The sequence below is a fragment of the Convolutriloba macropyga genome, chromosome 4 (assembly GCF_964194025.1).
Source record: "Convolutriloba macropyga chromosome 4, txConMacr16.3, whole genome shotgun sequence".
In the NCBI taxonomy this organism is placed as follows: Eukaryota; Metazoa; Xenacoelomorpha; order Acoela; family Convolutidae; genus Convolutriloba; species Convolutriloba macropyga.
This window is the reverse complement of record NC_134471.1, coordinates 47,286,086-47,305,466: the sequence shown is the minus strand read 5'-3', so window position 1 is coordinate 47,305,466 and position 19,381 is coordinate 47,286,086. Positions and strand designations below refer to the sequence as shown.

Below are 19,381 nucleotides of genomic sequence, written 5' to 3'. Positions count from 1 at the left end.
TTTCAACCATCGGATGAATTCTACATTGTTTACTTTAACACAGTGAAAACTATTTTTAAGAAAACTTTTGATAATGTTCTTGGCTAAAACAGTAAAACCCAAGATTTCAAGTTTTGCGAATAAACACTCGTGATCTATCGAATCGAACGCTTTTGACAAATCAAGGGAAACCGCTGCTATATGATCTGTAAAGCTTGCATCGTATTGTTTCTTTTAAATATACCAATGCGTCTATCGTGGAATAATTATTCCGGAACTTAAATTGCGTTTTGTTTAAGATATTGGCTATGTGAATATATTCCTCCAATTGCACTTTAAATAGTTTTTTAAAATTTTGATAAGGCAGACATTAAAGACATTGCTCTACAGTTTAAGGGATTGTCAATATCACTCTTTTCAAAAACCGGCGTGATGTGAGCAAATTTTAGCTGCGAAGGAGATTTTTCGGCTTTCAAATATTAATCAAACAGAAAACACAACGGTTTAGCTAGTTCTGGTGCTCCTAATTTAAGTGCCCAAGCAGGCAAGTTGGAAGGACCCAGAGCTTTATTTTAGTTTAAGTCAAGAAGCACTCTTAGGCATTCATGGCTGGCTAAAATTCTAATACAAAAATTAAGGGGAACCAAGTGGTGGTTTTTAAAATGATTTTTTCTATCTTTCCTATTAAACTAAAAAGCCCCTTTTTGATTTAAAACGTAGTTGAATTAGATTAGCAATCTCTTGTTTAATTCGTTATGAATTTACCAAAGCTTTTTTAAACAGTCGACCTTAGTTGCTGTTCTTTTGAAGTTTCTAATTCATTAATAACATTTCGTCTTTTTCGACTGCTTGAGTTTCTCTCAATCAATTGTTTCTGAAACTTTTTAAAATCTTGTAGTTGGAGTTCAATTGATTTCTTGTATTGAGTAGTTTGTCAAACATTACATTGTCAAATAGATCTTCTTTCTTAATTTGTAACTGTCTAGTTGTTGCGCTAACAAACTTTTGTGCTAAAGAGAAAAGGGGTTCATCGTTGCATATATATACTTTTCTCAAAGGGGCATGAGTTCTTACTGCACTGAGAAAAATATTTTCAAATGGTGTGTATAGTGTTTCTATGTTTTTTATTGAGTAAAAATTTTCCAATCTGAGTTTTTAATCGTTTTCAGGAATGTTTTTGTATCTAAATTTTTCTTATCAAAGACCAACTTTGTACTAACGGTTGATTTTCTAGTGAGTGTTCAATTAAGAATCGAGAGTGTTGCGATTTGATCAGTTTAGGTCAAGATATCAAAAACGTAAGTTTTGTTTATCGTTAATGATCCATCCGTTATATTATAATCAATTAAATTCCTTTTTTGTTTCCTATTCTAGAGGCATGTGACACGTTATTGATATTCAAATCGTAAGGAACAACAACTGTATCGATTTTTAAACAATCTGATGGATCCCAATAGTTCAAATTATAGTTTCCCAATAATTTTACCGGCATGTTTTGAAATACCGCCCGATCTTTTCTTCTCGCTAATTATTCAGGGAATTCGTCAGCACACACACACACACACAAACAAACACACGAGCACACACACACACCACACGCACACACGCACACATGCAAACACATATACACACATATACACACATTTACACAAATACACACACATACAAACACACACGCAGAAACACAAACACACAAATGCACACACATACAAACACACACACGCGCGCTCACATACACACACAAATACGCGCGCACACACACACACGCACACACACACGCACACCACACGCAAACACACAAATACACAAGCACATACACATACATACACACACATACAGACATACACACACACACGCTCACATACACACATACACACACAAATACACCCACACACGCACGCACACACACACACCACACGCAAACACACAAATACAAAAGCACATACACACACATAGACACACACACACAAGCACACACACACGCTCACATACACACATACACACACAAATACCTACAAACATATACAAACTCATACACACACACGCACACACGCCCGCACCCACGCACGCACATACACATACACACACACACATACACACACAAATACACACAAATATACACACATATATACACAGACACGCACAAGCACACACACGCACACACACACACCACACGCACACACACAAATACATGAACACTTACAAACAGATACACACACATACACACACAAACACACATATACACACACGCTCAAGTAGTATAGTGATTTGCCTAGCGACTGTAGAGGGTCCGACCCCCCTACAAGAAATGAAATCGGCCAAAATCTTGATTTCTTTCAAAAATGAAAGTTTGTTAAAGTTTCAGCAGTCTCTTGTAGACTCTTGGTGCTATACTGACTGCTGAAAATTGAACAAGCTTTCATTTCGAAAGAAATCAGGATTTTGGTCGACTTGAACTCTTGCAAGGAGGGGTTCTGGACCCCCCTACAGCCACTTGGCAACTTACGCTTGTTGAAATTGTTACTGTACAGAGAAAAAACATTTCTGAGCTAGTTAAACTCCCCGACTCCCCGACTATATCACTTTAGGGGTAATAGGAAAAATTTCGCATTACATATACTAAAGGCTCCAAACTTGGCAAATGTTTCAAAATTTTTTTTCAATTTTTTTCGAAATTTTTCAAAGTTATTCGATGTCCTAAAAGAGTCTGAAATGGATTTGGCCTATGAAAAAGCACTCAAAAGTGATGTTTTGTTGACATGAAAGTTTTCTCAGATAAGGTCTCTACTATAAAAGAGAGAAATTTTTTCTTGAAAAAGAACAATTTTTGTTAACTTGATCATTTTCATACATAAAAGCACATTTGGTTCATTTATTTATTTCACTGTTTGAGAATCAGCATGATAACCATTGCGACCATAGAATTGAAAATTATTAATGAAATTTTGAACAAATAAAAGTTGACCATCCGGAATATAGTGAACAATATGTATACTTTTTGGCAGCATTAACTTGGAAATAGTTCTCAAGTTCAGACCATATGGTGAACTTATTGGTATAGACGACTCCTCATTAGACACATAACTGAAATCTTATATATTCTTTCGATTATATGCAATACTTCATGACGCTTCAGGCTTTATTGCACAGCACAGTCAGAAAGGCCCTGGATGATTATACGTTTTACCTTGTCCAATCACAAAGGCTTATATGGGTCACATGACAGGCATACTGTTTTGCTTTTTCGTGAAAACGTTTACACGGAATGTGTTTAATTTGCTGGAATGTTGAAACCTGAATTTGTCGTTTTAGATTTTGAAGACTTTCGCCATAGAAAATGCGGTTTGGCTCAAACAATTATTCAGACATATTCTTATTCATATCACCAGTTTTGTACAACTCACTATCCTCTAGTGAGAGAAAATCGTATCAGTGGGTAAGCAAATTTTTGAATGGTTTGTCCTGGAATAGGGGCACTTATCCTTACTGGTTTTTATCTCAAATTTTTATTGCAATTAAGCTTCGATTTCGTTAAGGAAAGTTTTATGCTAAAGGAAAAGAGAAAACAGAATCACTGCAATCATTTTTACAAAGATGTTGTAGATTTGGATACCCTTTTATGCCCGAAAGTTGAGGAAAATTTTACCCCAATTTAACATTTTACTTGTGCTCTACACTCTTTTTACTTGCCTGAGAAACAAAAGAAAAGACATTGCTCTAAAAGAAAAGCACAGTTATATTTCTATTGGCTAACCAGTGAACCGTCAAGTGGAAAAGGTTGCACCTTCAGTTCTTCAAGTGAATTTATCTCCAAGTTTGACAGTATGCAGTTGCATAACGAATGATAATCAATTAACTCTATCTTTGGTCAGAGAGGAAAAAATAGAATCACGGGGGCAATCTATTCCGAGGCGACAACAAATTCTTTGCAACATAGTTGAGGTTGAGACGCTGAAGAAATATCATTCAGTGTTTGAATATTTTCCAATGTAACATGTCTCTACAAGAGAAAAAGAAAAGACTGAAACTAACCCCTTTACTTATTCACAAGCCGCCTGCAGTTGTTCAAGTGACCCTGGACGACAAAAGTCTCCCCGATGAACTCAAGCAAGTAGTCAGCAAGGGGAACTTTGGGTCAATTGTCTACTACGCGAAAGATTATTTCATGCAATCGAACTACAAACCGACTTACAAGAAGGAAGCCAAAGACTCTAGATATACTACATATGATTTTTTTTGGTTGGAGGAGTTACTAACAAGATAATGAGCTGACACAAAAACTGATGTTTTAATTCATTTTTGATCAAATCTTCTTTTAAAATGAGTCATAAAGAAGATACGATAGATTCTGCTGATGGAGTAGAATTGATTGACTTAGTTTTTGATGAAGAAAATAATGATCGACGGTCCTGGAAATTATGTAGCTCTAGACTACCAGGATCAAAAGTAGCGTAATTTACTCAAAGCGTAATAATAATGTTTCTTATTGGTGTGTCCTTGATCAAACTTGTGTTTTTTCTCTTGCTTGTGAAGAGTCACAATTTTGGTTTTCATTGCTTTCATGCACAGTTGTCTACGCGCTTCCTAATCTGAAGCTATGAACAAGATAATTTCAACAAGCGATAGATTTTCATGGCTGTTTGTGGGCTGTCATTATGTGGTAACACTGAGCTCTTAATCCAAATTTTACTGAGAAACACATTTTACCCAACATTTGAATGCAATTGTTTCTTCTATCAACATGAGCAACCAAAATTCAGCTCTATAGAGCGTAACTTGAACACTTTTTTCACAAAGTTTTCCTGATTTGATTTCATTTCACAGCTGGAAAACTGTCTGCTTATTTTTGACGATTCTTGCGAGGAAATTCACAATGACAAAGAGTTTTCTAATCTTGCAACTAGTGGACGCCCTAGAAATATTAGCGTCATTTACGTTAAGCATAAATTATTCCAACAGAGCAAATGGTCAAGAACAATTGATCTGAACACAACCCACAACATTTTGTTCAAATCACCTAGAGACTTACAGCAGATCACCTCTATTGGCCAGCAGTTAAACAACACAAATTTTTTAAAAGAAAGCTACGAACTAGCAACAAAATTACCTTTTGGACACTTACTCATCGACTTGGATCCAAAAACTTCAGAATCATTGCGTTATTGTTCAAATACTGTACAACCAGGTCCATCAGTTTTTTATCCACCTTCCTCCAAAGCCGATATAACTAATTTGACAGATGAGACTGAAAGAGTTTTGCATGCTAAAGAAAATGCTCGAGCTGTCTGAGAGCAATTTTAGAAAAATTCCTGAAAGAAGCACAAATAGTTTTATAAATTTACTGTGTGAGTGCTTGCTCAATGTATTCAATTGCAATGTTCCAATCAACAAACGGTTACTGAAAAATTAAGAGGATTCAATTCAGCAGTTATTATCAAAGGAAACAAGTCTGAAGAAAAGCGATATATTTTGGCGAGAAAAACAGAACTTATCAAGTCAATAGGGTTCTCGTGCTGTCTTTACTTAAAAGTCAAATAATGAATGCAGAAGAATTTGTTTTGTTCCCCAAGAGGATGTTAATATCCAAAAATCCAACCACGGAAGAAATTTTTGATACTCCAATATATCAACAAAAAGCCACTCAGTTCTTGCTCCTAAAGATCTAATACAAATTTTGAGAAGAACAGTGGAAAAAAATTGCAAGATGCTGACACAAGCACTGATAGACTGGTGCCGAGAAAAAGGAGTATCGGTGATGGAACAAGTAACCCACACGATGTAAATTCAGAATAATTTGTTAGTGATGACAATGAAACCGAGCCTGTCGTGAAAAAACGGAAAGACTCAGCTTTTGACTCATTAATGCTAGAACTAAAAATAACGGATGAAAATAAAACAAAAAGAGCTGCAATTATCCCGAGAAAATTTTTGATTCCGATATTCTTTCTATTAGTGAGGAGAATAATGTTCTCCATATAGAAACTGAACCTCAAGGAGAGAAGGTGACAAATTTCTTGTACAATTTACAACCTGCGAAAAAAAATTGACGTGCAAAAGTATTCCAATACATTGAGTGAACTTGAAATAGCAGCCCACTTTGTTTGCAATACTAATAAAAAAGAGTTCTCGATGAGTTTCACAGCGAAGAAGAGGATGAGCAACCGACCCGAAAACAAGAAAAATAGCAGCAGCAGCAACAACAAAAATAATAAAGAGGAAGATCTGAGAAAAAAGAAAAAAAGTTGAAAGCAAAAAGTCGATGAGAGCAAAAAGAAGAAAGACGAAGACACGAGTAGAAAAGATTGGGTTTTCTATCGATGATGTGAAGAAACTTGATATTCTATATTTAAAAGGACCTGCGTTATTTGGAAACGCAAATAGTCTACAAAATTTGAGTAAGTTATCAAAGAAAAAAGTAAAAAAGTATGTGGAAACGAAACCATCTTTCACCAAATATCGTTCACGTCCCCTCAGATATCCACGGCTTAAAGTAATTTAATTGTTAACGACGTAAATGAGATCTGGTCAGTAGAGCTAGCATTTGTTGGTAAACCCGCAAAGTACAACCATGGTGTAAATACCCTCTTGTTGCAGTTGACTGTCCGTCAAGATATCTCAAGGTTGAACCACTAAAAACAAAAAATGCTACAAAAACTGCAGAGGCTTTCAAAAAGATGATGAAACAACCGGAAAGTTTTGGTCGATGACGACACGGATTTCCTCGGTGCTTTCAGAACCCTTTGTAACAACAGCAAAATTCATTTATACAGTACGTTCAGTGAGAAAAAGTCTGCTTTTGCTGACAGAATAATACGTTCCCTCAAGAACATAATGTACAGATACTTAGAAGAAAATTGGACCTATTCATATCAAAATGAACTGGATTCATTTGTTAAAACTATCAATTATAGAGTTGATCGAACAATCAAACTTGCTCCAAACAAAGTCACAAAAAAGACGTCCGGCGACTGTTATCGTTGATTCAAAATACAACAGTTTTTTCCAAGACCAAAATTTTTTTGTTGTTGATCTTGTACAAAAAATAAAAAAAGAAGACGTTTGGAAAGGATTACAAACAGTCATTTACAGACGAGATTTGCGAAATTTCGTCTATCCCAATATTGAACCCTCCAACGTATTCTCTTATCGATACCGATAAAAAAATTATTCAGGGTAAATTCTATTAACCCGAACTCCAGTTAATACGAGAAACGCCTGTGCAAAATGGCAAGTTAACTTTTTGAGCATGAATTTACGGTACATGTAATCTCCTCTGCTTCGATTGAGATCTTCAATCAAAACACATTGGCTTCATTCAGGAAAGTTTTCAATGAAGAAAAACAACTGTCGGGAGACTGGAGAGTAGCTTTGAGTGAATATTTTTCCAACTAGAATATAACACACAACAAACGGGGTCCTTACTTCCTAGAGTTTAAGTGGTTCAGATGATCACCAACCGAATAGCTCTAGAGCCAATGTAATATCACGTCCAAACAACGGTGAGCGATTAGGTTCATGCCAGGAATTTTTATACTTTGCCACAGTTGTTATCAAAAAGAACTGTCGGTTTATCAAATTTTTCATTCATAGAAATTAAAACAAGTTTAATTTCCGGTAAATTCCCGTAAATTTGAAATTGTGTTTGGAAAATATGAGGGAATTACGTTTCCAAGCGATGAAACTCCTAGTTTTATTGGTTTCAAGGGCTTCCATGATGGACAAAGAACACACATTGGATACAAAATGGACAAAATTGCAAAAAAATGGTGCAAAAAGTCCATACCAAGGCTTTTATGGGTGACTTTCCAGCTGACCTGTGCGCCGGGAAACATTTGATGTTCATTTAAACAAACATTATTGAGGATCAAAACGTTGGCGATGCCAAATCACCTTTTTTAAGAGTCATTGATTCAAAACAACGCTTGAAAAACGGTAGCGTCTGCGAGCTTGAACCAACACACAGAATAGTTTTTTCGAATTTGGACTACAAAAAACTTCTTTCAAATTTGATTCAGTCAATTTCATTAGAATTACGCGTCGAAACAGGTCAATTAACCCCCTTTTCAGGGATCGGTAAGGTCATTCTGACGCTACAGTTCAACAAATTTGGTGAGTAAATGCGATGGATTCCTACTTCACCTATCAAGCATCTGCATTGCCTTATTTTTCGGTACACTATAGCCAAAGAGGTAGCGATTTTGGAACTTTAGCAGGTGATATCGGAAGAAAAGCTCTACCTCTTGCAAGAAATTTTATTTTACCGGCAGCAAAACGCTATGGAACAGAACTTCTGTTACAGAGCGTGCGAGAATTCATGAACGTCGTCAGTAAAAAAAATCTCCACAACAAGCGCTGAAAAACACGATATCAAATACAGTCAAAAAGCAAACAGGAGGCTCTTTGGCACTGCGAATGAGACAAAGACGAATGAATTGTAGACAATCTAAACGTTCAGGTTCAAAAACAAGAAAAGGTAGCAAAAAAGAAAGGTGGTCTTTTTAAAACACAAACAGCCAAAAAGAAGTCGGTTGCAATTCCTTGCCAAAGTTAAAGATGATCGCTAATATGTTACCAACAGAGACAACACATAGTTCCTTGGATTTATTTGATAAACCAACACTTCCTGAAATTTTTGATGGTAGCTTTTGTCAAAAAGTAAGACCCGTTAACAGTCCTAAAGGACCCATGCTTGAGTTTGAGGTTGCTGGAGACAGAAATAATTTTTTTGATCTGCAAAGAATTTTCCTAGTAATCAAATGCAAGATAGTTGAGGCATCTGAAGCTGATTTGAAACATGATGCTGGATCTGCAGTTGATGTAACCAAAACAGACGCTGCTCACTTTGTAATAATGTTTTACATTCACTCTTTTCTGAGTGTACAGAATCAGCCACCGGATTGAAAATTTCAAATGCAAATAGAAACTATGCTCACAAAGATTTGATTGAAACCGAATTTTCTCACAACAAAGATGCAAAGGCTACTTGGTTGGCCTGCCAAGGTTATTCGTAAGAGGATAATCCTAGAGCAATAGCAACAGCTGAAGTTAACAGACGAAAAGCTTTGGTTAGACAATCTGCTCATTACACTTTTTATGTAAAGTCGGCAGTAGATTTTTTCATTTGATTGACATCTTTCGAGTGGAGTCATTTTCAGAATTTTGATTTGACAATCAATAGATCATTTTGTTATAATTTCTGACGATGCTGGAAAATCATACAAGGTTAAAATTATTGAAGCTAATTTGTATGTGAGAAAAATGACGCTGAACGGTTACGTGGTCTCTGCAATTGAAAAAATTTTACTAAAAAGTCCAGCGTCCTATCCTTACTTGGAAACTATAACGAAAACTTTTTTGGCTTCCACTGATTTGCAAAGTTGGAAACAGGAAGATTATTTAGCAGGGAGCCTATTCGACGTCTTGCCATTTGTCTCAACATAAATGAAGCTTTCTTAGGAAGGAAACATCTCAATCCTTTTCACTTTCGTAAATTTAATCGAGAGCAGATTTGTATTATCGAAATGGACTCCGCATTGCTGACAGCCCCATAAATACAACTGACTTAAAATATTTGTACTTCAACACAATGTCAGATTTAGCCTATATTGACAATGGACATGAAAAAAGTTTGCCTGAAAACCCTAATCATTATATTATGGTGTTTGATCTCAACAGCACTCAGCAGGCATCACATCGTTTTATTCACCCTGAATTTACCAATTGTTCAATTTCAATTGAACTTAAGTTTTCAGTCGCGTTGCCCAGTATTATTGAAATTTTCATAATTGGTGAAAAAGCGAGCACATTTTTTATCGATTCTGCACGAAGAGTTTCAAAAAACCATATTCTTACAAAATGATGGATGAAAGCGAAATAAACAACCTGATTCAAGGTTGTAAACTTTTAAAATACAAATTTCATGGTGTGCTTGCAGCTGACAATTTTCCGCTGCACTTACCTCAGAACAGCTTCATTATAATGAATATATCAACTTCTCAATCAATTGGAACAAATTGGATACATATTTTTCGAAGGAATGGAGATTATATTTTTGCGTATCCCTTGAGACAAAATCTAACTTCATATAAATATTTGCACAATAGAATTGTTCCCTCTGCTGGTAAAATAAAAACTGTTTTTGAATTGCTAAGAATTGGCTTGTTTTGTATTTACATTTCTCATTATCTTTTTGTTGAAACTGAAATTGTAAAGATGAGGAATGTTGAGTTGCTAAAAATTGCGCTTCATATGATGCTCTTAACATGATTTGATGAAATAATTTTTTTCAAACTTTTATGTTTTCTTCAAAAACTAAGCGTACACACAAACTAAGCGTCATTGTCAATATCTAATTTCCATAACCACTCAAAAAATATCCATTAATTGGGAAAAATCACCAGAATGACGACCATACAAAAAGTTTTCAAATCTGCTTAGAGTTTCAGTTGCTATCCGCTCAGTTTGAAATTGCTGAATTGACTATTTATCAGTATTATCCAGAGATTTGTAAGCAACAATTCCATTTCGCGTTGATTTTTGCTCAGGGCGTCGCTCAAATCTGGTAAGCGCTTCTGAGTGGCGGTTGCTTCTCCTTTTGTCGGCAGTGCTGAACCATTGTATTCCCTTGCTAGTTTGATTTTTTCAAAAATCTTTCTAATTGTCTCCACTGTGGCTCCGTTTTAAAAAAAATTTTGAGGCTTGTGTACAAACAAGGAACTGCATATAGCTTATTTCGTTTCAATCTTTCCGTAGGAACATCAGACACATAAAACAACACATGATAATGGTTAGAGGGTAACACTTCACAAAAGCCGTTTTCAAAATGCATGCATACAGCGTAAATCCTGGCAAAATTGAAGATGGTTTCTCTTCTGAAACGAAAAACCTGAAATTCTTTTGAAATTGTTGAAAGAAAGCAGGTGAGTGCTCATACATTGCTTCAACCATTTTGTCAAAGTGGTTCTAGTATTCAGATATTTTGTGCTCGTCGTCTATTTGCTTCAACATTTGTTTCTTTGCTGGCGGTGCTTTAACTGTTATGTCAGTATCATTAGAATTGTTAGCGTTGGATCGAATCTTTGGAGACTTTTTCATCAGTTTTTCAAAATCTTCAAATGTTAGTGATTTTTTGTTGCAATTAGTAGTCATGTTCAGCTTGTTTGAATAATTTTAATAAGATCTATGTTCAGTTTTTCATCAGTCTTAATTGTTGCTCTGACCAAATGTTTCTCACTTTTGTAAACGTCGAAATAAGCGTCTCCCAACTCGATGTCTTTCTCAACTGTAAATGGCATTGTGAAATTCTTTGCCCAACTCATTATGTCAGACTGTTTTCAATTGAAAATGAAATACTAATAATTTTCTTTGGAAACCATTTTCAACACACACACACACACACACACACTTGGGCTAAAAATAGAATTATTCAACTGACAAGAATAATGTGTAAATTATAACGTTTACATACATAGTAGCTGCATGTTTACTACATGGTTAGCTGACAGAAACAGTAATTGCAAACTGCCATGAGTCAAACTTGTATCTCTATAGTATTTCCAACAAACAAGGAGATTGATTTGAACACGAACACACAAATGTGTGAGCCACAAACCGAATTCCTCAACTGATAAGAATAAGTTGTAAAATATAACGTTTACCTACATGGTAGCTGTAAGTTTAGCTACATGTTTAGCTAACAGAAACACTAATTACAAACTTCAATGTGTTAAACACATGTATCTCTATAGTACTTCCAACCAACGACGAGATTGTCAGTGCATTCCGTGTTATGCTCTAGATTAAAATTGACGCCTGAAACCCATTATTTCACGTTTGTTGAATACAAAAAACTTTAATATAAAGTAGAATAAATTGTGACCGGGGATGTGTCAGCAGAATACAATTGGGAGTGGAGCTATTAAAAAGATTGTTACACTTTCTTGAATTTCTTTAACAGTAAAGAAACAATTCAAATACAGCAACTGCGCTTGCATGCTTAGAGAAAATTTGCAATTTAGTTTGGATTTTTTACACCTAGTTATTTCATTTTTCTCAATTTTTACTACGCCAACAAAATCCAGAAGAAATTTATACTTGCTGTTTTTAATTTTTAACCTTTGTTTAAAATATCGAAAACTAGAAAAAAAAATGTCTGATTATGTCATCACAGAAGATGGAAATTCTTGAGAACAAACTCTGGAGTATCAAACACAACATGAGAACTTCATAGTGGTTGTCCAGCGGATGCGGTACAACGAGAAAATGAATGGAACAGTCTGAACCATTGCCTGCTTTCGAAATTATTTGTCAACCTGATGGCCAAGTTACCTGAAAAACCGACGACAGACACACACAGAGGCAGTAAAATTTTTACTTCTGGAGGCATTATTCCTCCATCTAAAGTCCCTGATAATCTCTCTTCTTATAATATGCTTGATTTACCAGAGAACGTGAAAAAATGTACTATAAATATGATTGCCATATGGCACCATTCTTCGAAAATAAACTCGGTGTAGTAAAAGCCTGCGACAATTTGGCTGGTCTCTGGGGCCTGGCACTCTCACCCGAATCACCTTTTCAGCCAACACCATGTTCAACACCGGTGAGAGATCATAGTCCCACTGTATCATCATTTGAGAGCACTCCGTTTTTTTCTCATACTTGTAGGACAAAAAAATTGGCGATCATCGAAGTGCAAGTGCTCTTTTGGAGAACCTATCTGGGACAAGATATGAGACCCCTTAGAAAACAGGCAAACAGAAGAGGGAGATACCACGCCAGAACCAGAGAAATCTCCAGTAAACAAGCAAACTCCAAGTGTATTGAATGCTCCGAGGAAGAGAAGATATTCAACAAGTGCAAGGGAACTTTTCATAAACTCTTATTAACTTTTTATAACTAAAATCGAAATTTACAACGATAACTGAAAAAGCTTGTGAACAGTTCCTCGCCGCTAAATGATCACAGTCCATTTTCTTTGCAGTTGTTTAAAAACATTATGGTTGAGACCTGTACACAAATTCTCGTTCTATTTTCCCAACTCATTTGCTTTTGTTGTTGTTTTAAAATTAAATTATTTGAGATTTATTTTGAAAAAACAGTTTTTTAAATGATTTTCATAGTCTGTAGTAACATATTAGTAACTTGATCAGTGTTATCAATCTTTAATGTATGTTTACCTGTAGAAATGCGGACCCCTACAACATTCAAAATTAAATAAACATTGTTGACCTGGGGTGTTCGAGGTTAGATCTTGACTTAATTCCATTAGCTTTTGCCTGGTCTTACTTTAATTTTTAGCGTCAAATGAAAGCAAGAATATCTAAAAAAGAGTTTTTATTTCTCAAATGTTTCAGCTTTAAAAATCACAGTTGGAAATCACAAATCTGGGTAAGTTTGGTTTTGTTGCATACCTAAGTATCTGTACAAAGAAAGACTGATATGAATTTGGTATTCATATCTTGGTATTCATAGTTTGGTATTCATAAATTTTGGTAAGTGTTTAATCATCAAACAACAAGTACTTTTTAAAAGTGGTATACTATTTTATTTGCGCGAAGCAAATGTTAATTTTCTGTATTCTGAACTTCCAAAAAATTTTGCCACACTCGCGCTTAGTTTTTTCATTTTCTGATTTAGTTTCATTCTGTCAGGTTGATAAATTCTTTAGGCTATAACTGAAACAATTTCTCGACATCATTTCTTACAACACAACAATTATATTCATTTTGCTCATAACTCCTCTGATATTTTTAAATAAAAATTCTAATTGACCCCGCAAACATTTTTTGATTTTTTCCAACCTTAATCAATTTTGAAATTTTCCAAAATTTAAGGGTTGAAACTTTCACGACTCTGAATCTTGTTATACTTTCTTGAATTTCTTTAACAGTAAAGAAACAAATCAAATTCAGCCACTGCGCTTGCATACTTAGAGAAAATTTGCAATTTATTTTGGATTGTTGACACCTAGTTTTTTCTTTTTCTCAATTTTTACTACGCCACTTAAAGTAAGAAGAAAATTATACTTGCTGTTTTTACTTTTCAACCTTTGTTTAAAACATCGAAAACTAGAAAAATTGTCTTATTATGTCCTTACAGAATGTGAAAATTCTTGGGAACAAACACTGGTGTATCAAAGACACCATGAGAAATTTATAGTGGTTGTCCAGCAGAAGCGGTACCACGAGAAAAATGAATGGAACACCCTCAACCATTGCCTGCTTTGGAAATTATTTGTCAACTTCATGGCCAAGTTACCTGAAAAACCGACGACAGACACACACACGGAGGCAAAATATTTACTTCTGGAGGCATTATTCCTCCATCTAAATTCCCGCAGAATCTCTCCTCTTATAATATTCTTGATTTACGGGAGAACGTGACAAAAACGTACTACAAATATGACTGCGATATGGTACCATTCTTCAAAAATAAACTCGGTGTAGTAGAAGTTTTTTACAATTTGGCTGGTCTCTGGGGTCTAGCACGATCACTCGAATCATTTTTTCAGCCAAAACCATGTTCAACACCGATGAGAGATCATAGTCCCACTGTATCATCATTTGAGAGCACTCTGTTTTTTTTCTCATACTTGTAGGACAAAAAAATTGGCGATCATCGAAGTGCAAGTGCTCTTTTGGAGAACCTATCTGGGACAAGATATGAGACCCCTTAGAAAACAGGCAAACAGAAGCGGGAGGTACCACGCCAGAACCAGAGAAATCTCCAGTAAACAAGCAAACTCTATGTGTATTGAATGCTCCGAGGAAGAGAGGATATTCAACCAGTGCGAAGGAACTTTTCATAAACTATTGTTAACTTTCTTATAACTAAAATCGAAATTTACATCAATACCTGAAAAAGATTGTAAGCAATTTCTCGCTAAATCATCACAGCCCATTTTCTGTGCAGTTGTTTAAAAACTTTTTGGTTGAGACCTGTACACAAATTCTCGTTCTATTTTCCCAGCTCATTTGCTTTTGTTGTTGTTTAAAAATTAAATTGTTTGAGCTTTCTTTTGAAAAAACAGTTATTTAAATGATTTTCATAGTCTGTAGTAACATATTAGTAACTTGTTCAGTGTTGTCAATCTTTAATGTATGTTTACCTGTAGAAATGCGGACCCCTACAACATTCAAAATAAAATAAACATTGTTAATCTGGGGTGTTCAAGGTTAGATCTTGACTTAATTCCATTAGGTTTTGCCTGGTCTTACTTTAAATTATAGCGTCAATTGAAAGCAAGAAGATCTACAAAAGAGTTTTACTTTCTCAAATGTTTCAGCTTTAAAAATCACAGTTGGTATCTGTACAAAGAAAGACTGATATGAATTTGGTATTCATATCTTGGTATTCATAATTTGGTATTCACAAATTTTTGTATAATTTGTGTTTAATTATCAAACAACACGTACTTTTTAAATGTTGTATACTATTTTATTTGCGCGAAGCAATTGTTAATATTCTGTATTCTGAACTTCCAAAGATTTTTGCCTCACCCGCGCTTAGTTTTTTCATTTTCTGATTTAGTTTCATTCTGTCAGTTTGATAACTTTTCCAAGCTATAACTGAAACAATTTCTCGAAATCATTTCTCACAACACAACAATTACATTCATTTTACTAATAACTCTGATATTTTTTAATAAATTTTCTAATTGACCCTGCAAACATTTTTTGATTTTTTCAACCGTTTGTTCCTCGAATTTTTTCCAACCTTAATCAATTTTTCAATTTTCCAAAACTTAAATGTTGAAACGTTCATGTTGATGAAACGAGTAAATTGCCTCAACATGGCTATACAATGCCCCCACTGTTCCACACAACTCTACAGTCGACGGTCTCTTACAGCAATAAGAAGAACATCCACAAAAAGAAGAACATCCATTTGAAGAACATCCACAAAAAATTTTCGGATGTACCGATTTATTGCTGTTTCCATTGCTCTGAAAATATATGAAGCTTGTGCGCAAGCATTCCCATATTTCTCATCAGAAGCCTTTTTTGGAAGTGTGTTATAAATTTCGTGTAGGTTTTCAAACAAAACTAGACTGCGCGGAACACGTTACAAACAAACATGGCATGCCAATTTTGGACATGGAAGAAGATGAGATTGACTTGACATTACCCACTGTCAGTTCATTCAGCGGTTGTGTAATTTACTATGAATTTCAACCGGGAGAAAAAAGTTTGGACAGAATGGAAAACATGTTCAGAAAGCGCGATAAAGAGTCAAGAATTATCCAAAAACACACAAAAAAATTTTCGCTAAAACTTCAAGTAAGAGTTAAAATGACGCTTCAGAAGCCTTTAGAGGAATAAATTGCAAAAGTGAGCGTGTACTTCAACACAGAAACAGTGACTGTGTATCATTCAAGGAATTCAGATGAAAGCTATGAATCTCTCATTGCCAACATATTATCTCAGCTTGTAATCTTCTCAAGTGTGGAAGTGGCTGGCAGCTGCTCTCTATAGACAAAGTTACCCTGAAAGTGACTAGATGCGTTGCAGTGCCGGTAGCAGCTTCATATCGTTTCAAGAGGGACATCCGTTGAGAAGGGATTCGAGTTTGCTGATCATACACTATGGAAGCGACAACAACTGCTTCCGTTATTGCTACACAGCTGGATACCACATAGGTTATAAAAAAGAAAAACTGAAACCAACATCCCCGTGCTTCAGACCCAGGACAAATGTTCTTACATACATCAGGGAGAAACCATCGGCCAGAATTCCGAAAGGGAACTTTGAAATGCCAGTGAATCTTCATGAAACATCAAAGTTCGAAGATCTCAATGAAGTGCAAGTCAACATGTTCAGGTATTGAGATATTTATGTTACACTTCTGTCAACTAAAAAACAGCCTTTCGAAGGAAAAAAAACTTGATTTTTATGAAAAACTCCATTATCTATTATTAATATTTGTTTGTTAATCCCCCAACACCAAATTTGAAAAAAAAACATTCTGCTTAAGGAATGACATGGAACAGCTACTGCCCCTGATGTTAAAAAAAAATCATTTACCTTTGTTCTAGACTTGTTGCTCCTACAAACGAACAGACCTATCACTACATACTCATTATCAATTTAACAAAACTTGTCGGGAAATACAGAGGAAGGGAGTATCGTGATAGGAGCGAGCTGTGTTGGTATTGTTTTCAAGTATGTTCATCAGTAGAGCTACTAACTTCCCATCAAAACGTATGTCTGGAAAACGGCTCAGTACAGATAACAATGCCCACACCCGACAAAAACAATGTAATGTTCGAGAACTATGCTGCAAGGTGGCTTTCGCACTTGTTGTGTACCTGGATCTGGAATCTCTGGTTGTGCCAGTTGCAACCGCAAAAAACGACCCAACTATTTCAAGCACTTCTGCATTAGAATAACATCTTCCATGCAGTTAATGCATGATTGTTGTTAAGCGTGATAGCCCTGAGCCCCTGCCTTTTGATATATACACTGAACCCGATTGTATGGAACGCTTTTTTTACAAAATTAGAGAAACTTGCCAACCACTTCTATCACCAAAAGCGGAAATTCCCATGTTTTCACGGGATAGCAGCTCCAAGAGACACGTGTTAAAGTGTTGGATTTTTAATGTTGATTTCAACAATGATAACGAAAAATTATTAGACTACTGTCACTTCAACGGACAGTTCATCGGGCATTAGCACAATGATTATAAGCTAAAACGAAGAACATTAAACTACACTCCAATGATCGCCCACAATATGATGAACTATGACTTACATCATATTGTATAGTCCTTACACTTAGCTTTGCAGTCGAAAAAAATTGAAGCCATACCAACCAATGATGAAAAGATTATTGCACTCAACTTTGGCGTTTTCATCGAAACGAGAAAACGCAAGCGTAATGAAGTTGCTGTGTACGAATACCTTCGTTTTATCGACAGCTTCAAGTTCATGCCTTAGATAAACTTGATGAAATTTTACCAGACACAAATTTTCTCTCCCAGACCAATTCTATCGGGGCTATACAGACGAGTAGCGAAAACTGTTGAAGAAGTCGAGAAACTTTCCTTACTCGTATGTGGACTCTTTCAGTAAGCTAAGTGATCTGTCTCTTCCAAGTTTAAAAAAATGGAAGAACAGTCTAAAGAGAACCAAATCGACGTCACCAATGAAGAACTCATTCAGTTGGATGATGTATTCGTTCAGTTTTGTGGCCTTTAACCAAAACTGTACTCTATTCTAATTGCTAACGGGCAAACAAAAATGACTTCAAAAGGAACTAAAAATTTCGCTCAAGCCAAATTGAACCATGAGATGTTTAAAAAGACATTAGAAACCTGTGATCTAGTGGGAGTTGAAAACATCAAGTTCAACACTGGCAAACACCAATTAGAAAATGTTTGTGTCAACAAAATTGCGCTGAGCGCATATGACTACAAGAGATATATCAGCTCGGATCGAAAAACTACGCTACCATTTGGACACTTTTCGTTGAGGCATGAGCACATTACGAAGAAAATGTGCGACAAAACTGATTGGGATACGGAATTGTATGAACCGTATAATGTGTTCGAACTTCTTAAAGGTAGGGAGGCATTGTGTTGGGAAACACCTGATCCCGACTTTCATCAACCATCGTTTTCGAATGAAGAGTTAAATAATGTTGTCGACCTTTCAAACCTATCTGATCTTTTTGACAACTCTAATTATGAAATCAGTAACCCATTTCACTCTCAATGAAGCTGAGGAAAGCCTGGATAAGTCTACCAGCAGCAGTGACAGTGCTACTATTATAGCCAACATTAGCAAACGAAGAAAGAAAACCTCTAATGTGAACAGAAACCTATTCAATGAAAGCCAAAGTCTTGAGTCTAGAAACTCTGACACTGATTGAATTGGTATTTATTTTGTATTTTTGAATAATAACATCTCCAAAGGAAAGTTTCAGAGTTGCAAAGAATGAAATATTGTTAATCAAATCGTCTTTTTTCGAGATGGTTTTCAGTCTTTATTTTATTAGAAGCCTCATAATTAAACAATTATTTTATTAGAAGCCTCATCATTAAACAATCATACAACAAAAATTAACTTTTGAGTGCTCTTTTATAGCGCAAAATCCATTTCAGACCGTTTTAGGAGTTTGAAAATTTTTGAGAAAATTTGAAAATTGTTTTTGGGTTTCAACCCCCCTACTGAAAATTTTAGAAATTTTTATCAAGTTTGGAGCCTTTAGTATATGTAATGCGAAATTTTTTGTATTCCCACTAAAGTGATATAGTCGGGCAGTCTAACCAGCTCAGAAGTGGTTTTTCTCTCTACAGTAACAATTTCAACAAGCGTAAGTTGCCTAGTGACTGTAGGGGGGGGGGGTCCGAATCCCCCTCCCCCCTACAAGAATTCAAGCCGACCAAAATCCTGATTTCT

At 35.5% G+C, this 19,381-nt stretch overlaps 1 protein-coding gene across 2 annotated transcripts in view; it reads right to left on the bottom strand.

Annotated features, from left to right (window-relative positions):
- The window catches only part of LOC142338459 (uncharacterized), a 37,766-nt gene that overhangs the window by 4,272 nt on the left and 14,113 nt on the right, over positions 1-19,381 (bottom strand). The window lies entirely within an intron of this gene.